The sequence below is a fragment of the Schistocerca cancellata genome, chromosome 1 (genome assembly GCF_023864275.1).
Source record: "Schistocerca cancellata isolate TAMUIC-IGC-003103 chromosome 1, iqSchCanc2.1, whole genome shotgun sequence".
NCBI classification, from domain to species: domain Eukaryota; kingdom Metazoa; phylum Arthropoda; class Insecta; order Orthoptera; family Acrididae; genus Schistocerca; species Schistocerca cancellata.
In genome coordinates this window covers 1,184,590,421-1,184,604,658 of record NC_064626.1, presented here as the reverse complement: position 1 = coordinate 1,184,604,658, position 14,238 = coordinate 1,184,590,421, and positions in this window count along the sequence as shown.

Sequence of the window (14,238 nt, the reverse complement as noted above, 5' to 3'; positions counted from 1 at the left end):
TCAGCACGTTTTGAAATAAGTGTAAATATCTGTCCCAATGCTGATGCTTTCTGTGACAATAAAGTCTGCAAAGCTTATTGATTTCTTTCATAATCCGTTCAGACGGGTTACAATGTGGTGAGTACAATGAAATAAAAACAGGTTTGATTTTATGATTCTGAAGCATGCGTGACCAAACAGCAGATCTGAATTGCGGTCCGTTATCTGAAATGACATTACCAACATGGCCAACTTCACGTAAGAAATTTTTAACAAAGGCGTTGGATACAGACCGTCCAGTGGCTTTACGTAACGGAGTGAAAGAAACAAATTTTGAAGTAAGTTCAACAGCGACTAGAACGTACGAAAATCCATTCGATGTTCTGACAAGGGGTCCCAAGAGATCAACAGCAGCAAATTCTTTTAATTTAGAAGGAATAATAGGAAACAGCGGAGCACGATGAGAGACAGTAGATGGTTTCGCCTTTTGTCAAAGTTTACAAATAGACAAGACTCTTCGAATTCTCTTTTCCATATTGTTAAAATAACAAGTCGTTCGAAGAATATGATAACATTTTCGTGGACCAAAATGTGCGTAGCTGAATTGAATGTACCAAATGAACTTATTAACAAAATCGTCTGGAATGCAAAGTACCCATAGCTTGTCATCAACAGTGCAGCGTTTGAACAGTATGTTGTTTCTAACCAGGTAATAATGCCGAATCTGAGTGTGTGTCTTTTCATGCCATTTTCTTTTGATGTCTTTCCATATCGGATCTTTATCTTGTTCATGAGCAATGTCCTTTAAAGATGTGGTGATGAAGTTTTCAAAGGCGACTTTCTGAATGTAAAGTATACTGAAATTTTTCTCAAGGTTGCCTTCTGTGTTACTTTTCTCAAGCCCAGCCGGTGCGCGTGACAGCGCGTCCGCAACAATGTTCTCCTTGCCGGGAATGTAGACTATTGTGAAGCGGTATTCTTGCTGAAACAATGCCCAACGTTTTAACCTGTCATGATTTAATTTTCAAGACATAAGAAATTGTAATGCACGATGATCACTGTATACTTTTACGTGCTTACCAGAAAGAAAGAAACGGAATTTGTTAAATGCCCAAACGATAGCTAAAGCTTCTAATTCAGTAACGAAATAATTTTTTCAGATTTTGTTAGCACTGAGCTAGCAAAAGCAATGGTTTTCTAAACAGTAGTGTCATTTTCTATGGCTTCTTGAAATAAGTGGGCACCAAGACCGACTTTAGAAGAATCCGTGCTAAGGCAGAAATCTTGTGACAGATCTGGATGAGCTAGTATTGGCGCGTTAAGTAGCGATTCTGTCAAAGAATTGAATTCCAACTGTGCTTGTTCGTCCCAGTTCCAAATAGTATGTTTTCCAGTGAGAGAACAAAGTTTTGGTGTAACTAGAATTTGCATATTCAGAAAACGACGGTAAAAATTTACGAGACCTAGAAAACTGCGGACTTGTTTTTATGTGGATGGAACTGGAATGACTCTGATTGCTTCTAACTTTTCAGGATCTGGCTGAATGCCTTCAGAAGAAATAATATGTCCCAAAAACATCACCTTTGACCTACCGAATTCAGACTTTTCCAAGTTAACTGTAATTCCAGATTCTGCAAAAATACGTAACAAACTGTTGAGGATGCGGTTGTTTTGTTCCCATGAAGCTTCTGCTATCAGAATATCGTCCACATATAAGGTGATGTGACGTTTTAAGAACTAAGGTAATATGGAATTTAGCCCGCGAATGAATGCTGCCGAAGAAATGTTCAAACTAAAAGGAAGTTTCCGAAACTGATAACAAACGCCGAAACAAAGAAAAGCTGTGTATTTTCTACATTCTGGATGAAGTTCGATCTGATAAAAGCTGGATCTGAGATCAATGGAAGACAACACTTTTACACCATTAAAATTTTGAAGAAGTTCTTCCATCGTCTGCGGTCTGTCTGTTTCAGGAATAATGATAGTATTGATTTGTCTCGAATCAAGACAAGCCTGATCGATCCATTTTTCTTCTCAACAACATGTAATGGATTGTTGTATGAGCTTACTGCAGGCTCAATAATGCCCTCGTCAAGCATAGATTGTATTTCTGTTCTAACACGGTCCCTATAATGTGCTGGAATTACGTATGGTCTAACACAAAATTTAGTATGCTCACGAACACGAAATTGGTATTGAAATCCCTTGATTGTTCCTGTTTTGTGAGTAAAAACTGTGGAATGTGCTTGTAAAATCTCAAAAAGGTCCTGCCTATCAGTGTCATTACAATTCTCAATTGTTTGAATTTTATTCTGAATTAACTCATTGGTTTCAAATATGCCATCGATATCATCCCTGTCAGCACTTGCAGAGTGATTGTTAGTGTCTAGTTCCGTAGAAAATTCCGAACTGTTGTCTAACAGAACGTAAAGCCGATTAATTTCCTCATCATGGTTTGACAGCCAGTCTTCAAATTTCAAAGCTATTGACTTACCTTCTTTCTCTAAACTTATTTCAGCATCGTGAAAGCTTAAGATTGCTTTGTATTCATTCAAAAAGTCTACTCCCAGTATAATTTCCGTCGACAATAATGGAACAATAAGAAAGTTCATAGAGAAGTTGTGGCTTTGGCAAAAGAATTCTAAATTGGTTTGCTGGCGTACATCTACACTTTTTCCAATGATTGCACCTTGTAATTTAATCTTACGTAACGGAAGTGTGGGGCAATCGTTCGATTTGTTGCATTTGCTAAAAGCTGTTTCACTAATTACTGAAATGGGACTGCCAGAGTCAAGTACTGCCGTAAATTTTACGTCATTTACAGTAATGTGAATCACAAGATATGCAATGTTGTTATGTTTTACGTAGTGTTCCTGGAGTAAGATGTCCCTAATGTCTTCCATTTTTACGTAATTACTACTGTGTCGTCAGTTTCATAAGTACGTTTTGTGGCTGCCAGAAGTGTGAGTCATTGCCTATTGTCTCTTTGTTGGCGCGCGTCGTTATTGGGATTTGGAGACCTAACTTCTACAAATTCACTGTGACGAGAGGGCTCTGCTCTGTTTGAATCCCGCCAGTTCTGATGCAATTCAGGTCTGTCGTTACGAACATATCGTCTGTCGTCATGTCGGTAGATTCCATAGTTTCGTTCTTGTCGGTGACGTGGTGGAGAATTTCTCCCTGAATCGTAACTGCGCGCTGGACCGTTGCGTCTGAAATTATTTTGTCTCCCGTGATAATAATAGTTCTGGTTGCCAAATTGTCTGTTTCTATGATTGTCTCTCTCATATTCATTACTACGGAAATGCGATCTTTCTCTGTAACTATTACTCTGCCAGTGGTTGTCATACGGGTGGTGTCTGTTTTGGTCACGATTTACGTTGTAAGAATAGGCTTGTTGTGGCCATTTATTGTTTCTGTCATCGCGGAATTGTGACGGATGTGACCTGTAGTGACTGTTTTCCTGTTTTCGCATCCCGCGACTGTCTGTGTCAATTTCTAATTCTTGTAAGAGTCCCTGAAAAGCTTCAATGTCGTCTTTGCAACGTCTTGTCAAAATAATATGCCGTAAATGTTCAGGTAATTTGATTAAGCAAATGCGGATGAGTTCTGAGGGGCTGTATGGGTTTGACAGGTACTGATTCTTGTGCAACATGTCTTCAAAATATTTGACAAGACTGGAAAATTCAGATTGTTCAAAGTGTTTCATCATCATGATGCTATGTTTTACTCAGTCTTGTGTAGCTTGTGACCAATATGCTGAGAGGAACGCATGGTAAAATTCTCCTTCACTGTGACAATCGTGAATGACCGATCGCATTCTTACAGCTGGTTCATTCTCCAAGTAGCCACACATAAATTCTAACCTGTGCTCCAATGACCAGTTGGGAGGAAAACAATGAGAGAATTGATGGAGCCACGCTTGTGGATGAATGTCGTTGGCAGATTTCTTAAACGTTTTGAATTTACGTGTAGTAATGAACAGCTTATAGTCAAAATCATCGTGTCGGCGAGTAGCATGTCGGTCATTGTTACGTCGTGTTGGCGGTTCCATCTCAAAATTCGGTGTACCTTGCCAATTTCTTTCATAAGTACCGAAGTGCCTTGAGTTATTATTTTGTGGCTGTTCCGTATTTCTATGTCCCTCTTCCCGTATTGGAGCGCGAGTGGCCTCTGAAATACGTAATTCTTGTATTACCTGTGTCAGCTGATATTGTACTTCCCAGATTTCTCTTTGGTGTTGCGTATTAATTTGATTCTGATTTTGTTTGAATTTCGTAATTAGTTCACACTCTTCTGTGTCAGTGATGGCTACAGGTCTTGTGTCATTCAGATCATGATCTACCTTTGCAGATAAGTTAGTGAACTGATCCGAAAGTTCGGCTACTTTCTCCGATAGTGTACTTATTTCCTCAGTGTGTTTTCCTGAACCAAGTTTCAGAGTGTCCATTTGTGTTGAAATCGTATCTACTGTGTCCTTTAAGTTTTCCTGAGTTTTTGCAAGTTGCGTAACCGAATCGGTAGATGCAACTGAGTCAATTTTAGCCCACAAGGTCTCATGATTTTCATGAGCAATGGTTTGCAGTTCTTTTATGGCTGCTTCGTGATTCTGTAATGCATTTTCATGCCGCGAAAAAATAGGTTGAAAATGCTCACAAATTTGTGTATTTACGTCATTACAGACTTTTTGACATTTCGATTCAATGTTATGTAATTCAGTAGTTAAATCTTCACGTGTTTGTTCAAGTGTGGTGTCTAACTTTTGAAGATTTTGTTCCATTGTGTCTAATTTTTGAAGATTTTGTTCCATTGTGTCTAACTTTTGAAGCTTTTGCTGTCTTTGTCTCTGATTTTGTTCCATTTGTTGCATTAATTGCAATAGTAATGTATTAGTGTCTGGAATCTGTTTCTCTATGCTTTTCGGCAGTGCATTTTCACCGGCAACATTCACATTTTGACAAGCAGAAAATGTGTCTTGACTCATTTGAGAAAACGGTGAGGACCCAAAACCGAAGTCTACAGTATTTGCAGTATTGTGTTCTGTCATTTCGGATTCCTGAGGCGAGCTGTTGCCGACCGATCGATCGATAATGCTTCCCTGTTCACTACCTGTTTCACTGTCTACACCATTATTTGCCGCCCGCTCCATTTCCCTATGCACAGTTACCAAATTACTACTTGGAATGTCTGTTAATTCACTACACAGTGGTGCTGATAAGCTACGCTCGTCATCACTATTATTTCTCAGTTTACTTTGGAGCCTAGTGTTACGTTTTTCACACGCCATTATTGTGACAATATTTCACACGATAACACAGAAAAGCACAATTTGAAGAGCAAAAATAAGAGAAGACATTAACTTAGCACTGAAAATAATATCTAGTTAATTGCAAGCGCAGCTGCGAAATACTTGGTGCAAATCTACATGCATGCCACAGCTGTTTTACTGTGCAACAATGAAAAACCACAACTACCAAGGAAATTCTCTCTATAATTACGCGCTAGCAATAAACAAAAGCTACACAAAATACACAAACTACAAGAAAAAAAATCAGAAGATTCCAGTGATGTATCCTAGGCTACGGGTCGACATATGAAACGTCCCCTTAGAACAATTATACAAGACTGTGCTTAAACTGACACACAATAACTTTTAGCGCAACGCAATCTGACTATCAAAGATCCCTGCAAAAGAATGGACCTGAGTAATATTAAACTATACCTTTCAGAAATCACTTACCTCACAAAAATCTTCATTACTCGAACTACTGCAATACAGCGAGCGCCACTACTGCCAGCTAAATAAAAGATTCATACTACGGAAGGCACTAACTACTGATAGGGATAGTTAGCAAATGAAAGATATTAACAGAGAACAAACAATGTATTTACCTTGATAATCATAATATATATAGCAGTTCATGACAAATTACAAAACTCCGCCATCTCTCCCCACATCCACCACTGCTGGCGGCTCACCTCCAACTGCGCAACGCTACGCGCTGTTCACATCCAGCTGCCGCTGCCCAACACTACAATGGCAGACAACAATGCAAACTAGCCACATACTGCACACAGCACAGCCAGTGATTTTCATACAGAGCGCTACGTAACGTTGCCAATAAGAAAACATAAACAGCCGACTTACACTAATTAATGCTTGAATCGGTGTTATGATCTCAAAACTGTATTTGTGTATTTCGTTTTGTTCATAAATAAATTTGGTTGCTGCAGTTTCAAGTTTACTGTTAAAATAGTAATTTAAAGAAATTTGATTACGCAAAGACATTGAAGAATTTTAATGAAACGAAATATATTTCATAAAATTTGAGACTTCATTGAGGAGCTTCTGATGCTTTTATGTGCTGTAGAAATTCAGATTTCGTTTCAGAAATTCGTAAAATTAGATACAAGGTTGTAGTAGGAGGTAGATAGTTATTTTCAAAAGCGATTTGAACCCGTATTCCAAATCAACGCTAAGCTTCTTCTACCATGCGTTAGTAAACCTAACATTAGAAGACTGAGCTGTGTTTTGTTAGCCAAGAGGACATACATTATATTCGAATCTTGATTCGTTTGGCAATAGAGTGAAGTTACCGTATGTTCAACTAAATATATATAGTGTGAGAATGATTGATTTCAGTACGAAAAAATTTTTCGAATGGCTCTGAGCACTATGCAACTTAACATCTGAGGTCATCAGTCCCCTAGAACTGAGAAATACTTAAACCTAATTAACCTATGGACATCACACACATCCATGCCCGAGGCAGGATTCGAACCTGCTACCGTAGCCGTTGCGCGGTTCCAGGGTAAAGCACCTAGAACCGTTCGGCCACAACGGCCGGCTGATTTCATTACGCTCCGTTGGGTTAAGTCCGAACCTATTTTACGTCTAAAGACCAGAACAGCATGCTGAAGTCTGTCTGCTACAAACGGTTCAATCCAATGACGCAGTTGGTCAGGTCGTATTTTGTTCTTTAGGCGTCAGGCTGGAACTGCGACGAGACCCTCCGGGAAGTCAAGGAACATGGAATCATCCTGTACCTTTTATCAACTGCTTTCTGGATCTCGTGTACGACCAGCAGAATGGGAAGGAATTCAGACGATCGTTGCTTTCGGAACTTATGTTGGTTCTTACCACGGAGATCTTCGGTCTCCGGAAATGTCATAAAATGCGAGCATTATACTATACGTTCCTAAATTCTACTACTGAACAACGTCAGAGATAAAGGCCTATAACTTTGTACGTCTGTCCAATGACCTTTCTACATCTACATCTATATAGGTACTCCGCCAGTTACCGTACGGTGCATGGCGGAGTGTGCCCCGTGCTACTACTAGTCATTTCATTTCCTCTTTCACTTGCAAATAGAGCGATGGAAAAACTATTGTCTATATGCCACCCTAAAAGCCCTAATTTCTCGTATCTCACTTTCGCAATGTACGTTACAGCAATAGAAATGTTTAGCAGTCTTCTTCAAAAGCCGGTTGTCTAAACTTTCTCAGTAGTGTTTCTCCAGGAAGTGCCATTTGAGTTCACGAAACGTCTTCGTAACACTGACGTGTTGTTCAACCCTGCTGGTAACAAATCTAGCAGCCCGCCCCTCTGAATTGCTTCTATGTCTTCCTTCAATCCGACCTGGTACGGATCCCTAACCCTCGAGCAATACTCAAGAGTAGGTCGCATTAACGTCCTATATGCGGTCTCCTGAACAGGTAAACAACGCTTTCCTATAATTTTCCCAATATACCAAAGTCGGCCATTCGCCTTCCCTACCACAGCCCTCATACTTTCGTTCCACTTCATGTCGCTCTGCAGCGTTACGCCGAGATATTTGAACGACTTGGTTGTGTCAAGCAGGACACTAGTAATAGTGCACCTGAACATTCCAGATTTGTTCTTTCTACTCATCCGCATTAACTTACATTTTTCCACAGTTAGAGCTAGCTGCCATTCATCACACCAACTGGATATTTTGTCTGAGTCTTCTCACATCTTCCTACAGCCACTCAACCTCGACACTTTACCGTACACCACAGCGTCATCAGCCATAGCAAACAACCGCTGAATGCTGCCCAATCTGTCCAACAAATGATTTTTGTATATAGAGAACAGCAGCGGTCTTATGACACATCCCTGGGACACTCTTCATGATATCCTTGTCTCTGATGAACACTCGAGGTCGAAGCCAGCATACTGGATTTTGTTACTTAAGAAGTCTTCGAGCCATTCGCATATATGTGAACTTGTTCCACAAGCTCGTAGCTGCGTTAACAGCCTGCAGTGGGGCACCTTGTCAAATGCTTTCTTGTAAATGGGAATGACCTGTGCTTTTTGCAGTCATTACGAACGCTCCGCTCCTCTGTAGACCAACGGTACATTGGTGCTAGAACAGGGGCAATATCTTACGCGTTCTCTCCGTAAAATCGTTTTGATATCCCGTCAGTTGTATCATTTCAGTACTTCCATGTTCCTAATCTGTGGAAAAATTTTGTTTGTAATCATTTGCCCCCTTCTCATTGTTACCTATTTTTCAAAAAGTGGTGTATTACTCGGAGACAGAAGAAGAAGGTGAGTTGGACGTAGGCTACAGGTTTGTATGCTAACGAACCACACGCACGACAAAGTCATGAGCCAGGCAAAGAGTCGTCGATACGGGAAGCTGGTGGGAAGGCGCCGGGACGACGCACCTGCGTCCACGCACTTGGGGCGGGTGTTCTATTCCGGGGCGCGAATACAGAGGGCCCTCGGCGCAGCGGCCATTGTATCTCCTTCAGCTGCAGGCAGGCGGGTTCCACTCCGCGCCCACCTGTTCTCCCGGTCGATACCAGCTCTAGGTAGGTCAACAGCTTTCAATCTCGTGCAGGACTTTGCGATTAACTGCAGTCGCCATGTCTCTTGCCCGATTCATCTGTTCATGTTGCTGTCTCTTCCGAGTGTGGCACATCTGGATACTGAGACATGTCACCCAGCAAATACATCACTCATACTTCCGGTCAAGACACAAACAAGAGTTTCCAGCACAACATAAACGCCTGGGCAGAATAACAATACACTCAAGTGGTGTGACCTGTCCCCTTCTGTAGCATTCACTAATTCTGCCATTCTCTTTCTCCCATCCCTCCAGGACAGATTACTATCATATACAAACGGTGACCACTAATGTTCGAAATCTAATAATCAGATACAAAAGCACCGAAGTTAAGTACTGCAGACATCAGCTCCACACTTATGAGCACATGAATTAGAGATACAGGATCTGGAAAAAAATATGGAAACACCAAGAAGATATTACCTGGCCTAATATGGCGTAGAAAACTGTTGCGATTCAAAATACTATCCAGTCGGTTTGAAATGAACAACTACTGATCCTGTCTTGTTTTCAATGGAATACTCGTATTATAACATTCTTCCTATAAAAATGTGGCAGGTTAGGGTAATGATGCTGGAGGTAGATAGTGATCACGTACCTTCCCCTACAAAGCAGACAACAAAGGCTCCATAACACTGAGATAATCAGAATTGGTGGCCGAACGTTTGCGGCAGAAGAAGTCACCCTGTCTGCCAATAGCGTTGTCGAAGAGGGCGGAGGGGCAGACAGAGGTTCAGGGCACTCTCTTATCCCTGAGGTGGGAAACTGCCTCGAAGGCGAAAGAATCACCAGTGATCAAAGGAATCAGCAAATGAGCATGCAGAAGGCAATCGAAACCACTGTTTTAAAGACACATAATGCGTATCCACGGTACATTGGCCCTGTAATTGAAAAAAATGTCGTGATGATCATTTCATTGGCAAAAGATCCCGGAATAGCCCTCGATTCGGGTTTCCGGGAAAGGACTGCCTTGAGGGAAGTTTTTTTTCCACTTGACATTTTGTGCATGAAATTCAGTGAGAAATGGACACGTTTTACAACAAAAAGATTTTAAGATCTGAAGATGACAGCAAAGTCTGTTGAAACTAGTTGCCTAAAAAACAATATTGTATGCGATATTGGAAGTTTAATGGTTTTAACAATTAAAGTAGATCACATTCCAAAATGAGAAAGTTCAAGAAAAACTAATAGTCTTGTGGGTTGTTATGCGGTTCCAATGGAAGGGTAGAAAAAAATGGTTACAGGATAATATGGACTTGGTACTACGAATGAGAGAGGACAAAGATTGAGTTCTGTAATAAATATCAGCTAATAATAGCGAATACTTTGCTCAAGAATCACGAGAGGAGGAGGCATACTTGGAAAAGGCCAGGAGATGCGGGAATATTTTAAATACAATCCATAATGAGTTTCGAGAATTAGATACCGTATTGTAAGGCATATCCAGGAATAGATATAGACTATTTCAATGCAATTGTGATGAAGAGTAGGCTGAAGTTTAAGAGATTAGTCAGGAAGAATCAATACCTAAAGAATTGGGGCACGGAAGTACGTAGCAATGAAGATATGCTCTTGAAGTTCTATGGGGCACGGAAGTAAGTAGCAATGAAGATATGACCTTGAAGTTCTCTAAGGCTAAACACTGCAACAAGGAATAGCCCAGCAAGCATTACGGTTTAGGTGGAATGGACATCTTACAAAAGGGCAATCAAAAAAGTTGGAAAATAACCGTTGATACAAAGAGAGTAACTGCGAAGAAACCGTGGGTAATAGAAGAAAAATTTCAGTTGATCGATGAAAGTAGAAAGTACAAAAATAATCACGGCAATTCACGAATTCAGAAATACAAGCCACTAAGGAATGAAATAAATAGGAATTGCATTTTAGCTGAGGTCAAATAGCTGAATGAACATAGTGAAGAATTCGAAAAAGAAACAATTTTCGGAAAGACTGATTCAGCATGTAGGGAGGTCAAAACAACCTTCGGTGTAATTTAAAGCACGGGTGGTAACATAAAGAGTGTAGCGAGAATTCCACGTTTAAATGCAGAGGAGAGAGCGGATAGGTAGAAAGATTATCTTGAAGACCTCTACGAGAGAGAGGATTTCTCTGATGTGCTTCAAGAAGAAACAGAAGTGGATTTAGAAGACATAGGTAATCCAGTATTAGAAACAGAATTTGAGAGACTTTTTGAGAAGTTAAGATCAAATGAGGCAGAAGGGATAGATAACATTCAATTACAATTTCCAAAATCGTTGGGGCAAATGGCTACAAAACGACTATTCTCGTTGGTCTGTAGAATGTATGAGTCTGTCGACATATCATCTAACTTTCGGAAACATATCATCCACACAATTACGAAGACACAAGAGCTGACAAGTGCGGGAGTGATCGCACAACCAGCTTAAAAGCTCATGCGTCCAAGTTGCTAAAAACAATAATATACAGAAGAATGGAAAAGAAAATTGAGGATGTACTAGATGCCAATCAGTTTGGCTTTAGGAAAAGTAAAGGCACCAGAGAAGCAATTCTGATGTTTCGGTTGATAATGGAAGTAAGACTGAAGAAAAATGAAGACACGTTCATAGGCTTTGCCGACCCGGAAAAAGCATTCGACAATGTAAAATGGTGCAAGACGTTTGAAATTCTTAAAGAGTCAAGGCAAGTACAAAATGCGTACAAGCGACGAGAGGGAGTTGTAAGAGTGGACGGCCGAGGACGAAGTGCTCGCATTAAAAAGAGAAGTCCGCCCTACTGTTCAATCTGTACGTCGAAGTAGCAATGATGGAAATAAAACTAACATCCAGGTGTGGGATAAAAATTCAAGGTGAAAGAATAGCCATGATGTAATCACTGATGACATATCTATCCCCAGTGAAATTGAAGAAGAATTACGTGATTAGCTGAATGGAATGAACAGTCTATGAGTCTTGAGTACAGATTGCGAGTAAAACGAAGATAGACGAAATTAATGAGAAGTAGCTGAAATTATAACAGCGAGAAACATAACATTAGGATTGATAGTCACGAAGTAGAGGATGTTAAGGAATTCTACTTCTGAGCAGAAAGGTAACGTATGTCGGACGGAGATAGGGCATCAGTGGCCTACTAGCAGTTGCAAAAGAGGCTTTCCTAGCCAAGAGAAATCTACTGAAACGTCCCCTTAGAACAAATTATACAAGCCTGTGCTTAAACTGACATACAATATTTTTATAGCGCAACGCAATCTGACTTTCAGAAATCCCTACAAAGGAATGGCCCTGACTAACATTAATCTATACCTTTCACAAATCACTTACCTCACCAAAAATCTCCGTTATTCGAACTACTGCAATACAGCGAGCGCCACTACTGCCAGCTAAATAAAAGATTCAAACTACTGAAGGCACTAACTACTGATAGGCATAGTTAGAAATTGAAAGATGTTAATAGAGAACAAACAATGTATTTACCTTAACAGTCATAATATATATAGTAGTTCATGATATCCAGTGTTACAAATTTCAAAACTCCGCCATTTCTCTCCCCACATCCACCACTGCTGGCGGCTCACCACCAACTGCACAACGCTACGCGCTGTTCACATCCAACTGCCCAACACTACAATGGCAGACAACAATGCAAACTAGCCACAGACTGCACACAGCACAGCCAGTAATTTTCGTACAGAGCGCTACGTGGCGTTACCAATAAGAAAACCTAAACAGCCTACTTACATAAACAGCCTACTTACATAAAGAAAACATAAACAGCCTACTTACACTACTTGTGTTAAACATAGGTCTTAATTTGAGGAAGAAATTTCTGAGATTGTGCGTTTGGAGCACAGCATTGTATGGAAGTGAAACCTAGACTGTAGGAAACTCAAAAGAATCGAAACACTCGAGATGTGGTGTTACAGACGTATGTCGAAAATTAGGTAGACTGATACGGTGAGGAGTGAAGAGGTTCTGCGCAGAATTGGAGAGGAAAGGAGTACGTGGAAAACACTGAAATTTGGGGACTGTGGTGCCCAGGAGATATGCAATAATTCACCCTGTTCTAAAACAAAATCGGCCAAAATCGGCCAAAATGATTGCCTTACACAGAAACCATGAAGCTATGAAATGCCACGATATGGCTGCCCAAAGCGTCAGCAAACACCCGCCATATTTCGTTCTTAGGACGTAAACTCGGCTAGATGTCTGAAACAGTGTGATACAAGTCTCATCCGTCCAAACGTCATTCTTTCATCGCTGTGTAGTCCAGGTATTATGGCTTCGGCACAACGCTTTTGTTTTACGGCCATTTGGAGCACTTCGGAGATATTTTCGAATTCTAGTTCGCCATGCAATTCCCTGACTATGGAGATCGCTTCGTGTTTTGGTGCTGACAGGTTCCGCTTTCCCCATACGCAGTATAAATCTTGCATATGGTACCCTTCGTCTCCCTTTGTAATGGAAGCACTCACCACGCAAACACAAACTATTTCCCGACGTTCGAATTCACGTACTTTCGATATAACGCAAGCAGAGGAATATTGATCGCTATTACGACCATTAGTGATACTTACACCGTATAGAGGCATTACACATGTATCGTTTGTGGTCAAACATAACATCGAACCCCCAGGGATTGGCTAGCATCTCCATTTATACTCAAGCATGAATTTCTCGCGTTGTTTCCATATTTTTGTCCAACCCCTGCAGCCTACGAGTTCAAGAAAGAGCGATAGTGTCAGCACAACATACGGAACAATCGATGTCACTCGGCCCTCTTATCGTAAATTTTAAGTACCGAGAAAGTTTTCGACAGTGTTGCCTGGAACTCTGAAATTCTGGAGCCACCAGAACGAAATGTAGAGCCCAAGGGAGATGTTCTACTGGCACCAGCACCAGAAAGTACTCGTAGGTATTGAAATCGAATAACATGAAGGGGTTGTCAGTACTAATGAATGCAATGAGACAGGATTGTAGTTTCTTTTGCGTTATACACTCTCTATACTGAGGAAGCAACAAAGGAAGGCAAGGAGAAATCTGGATGAGGAATTAACGCCCAGAGAGGAGAAAATGTTTCAAATGGCTCTGAGCACTATGGGACTTAACATTTGAGGTCATCAGTTCCCTAGAACATAGGACTACTTAAACCTAACTAACCTTAGGACATCACACACATCCATGCCCGAGGCAGGATTCGAACCTGCGACCGTAGCGGTCGCGCGGTTCCAGACTGAAGCGCCTAGAACCGTTCGGCCACAGAAGCCGGCGATGAGAAATTAAGAGATTGACTTTTGCCAACAGCACTGTAATAGAGTCAGAGACGGCAAAGGGCATGGAAGAGCGTTTGAATGAAATGGGTAGCTCGTTTAAAAAAGGTTTTAGAGTGAACATTAACAAAAGTAAAA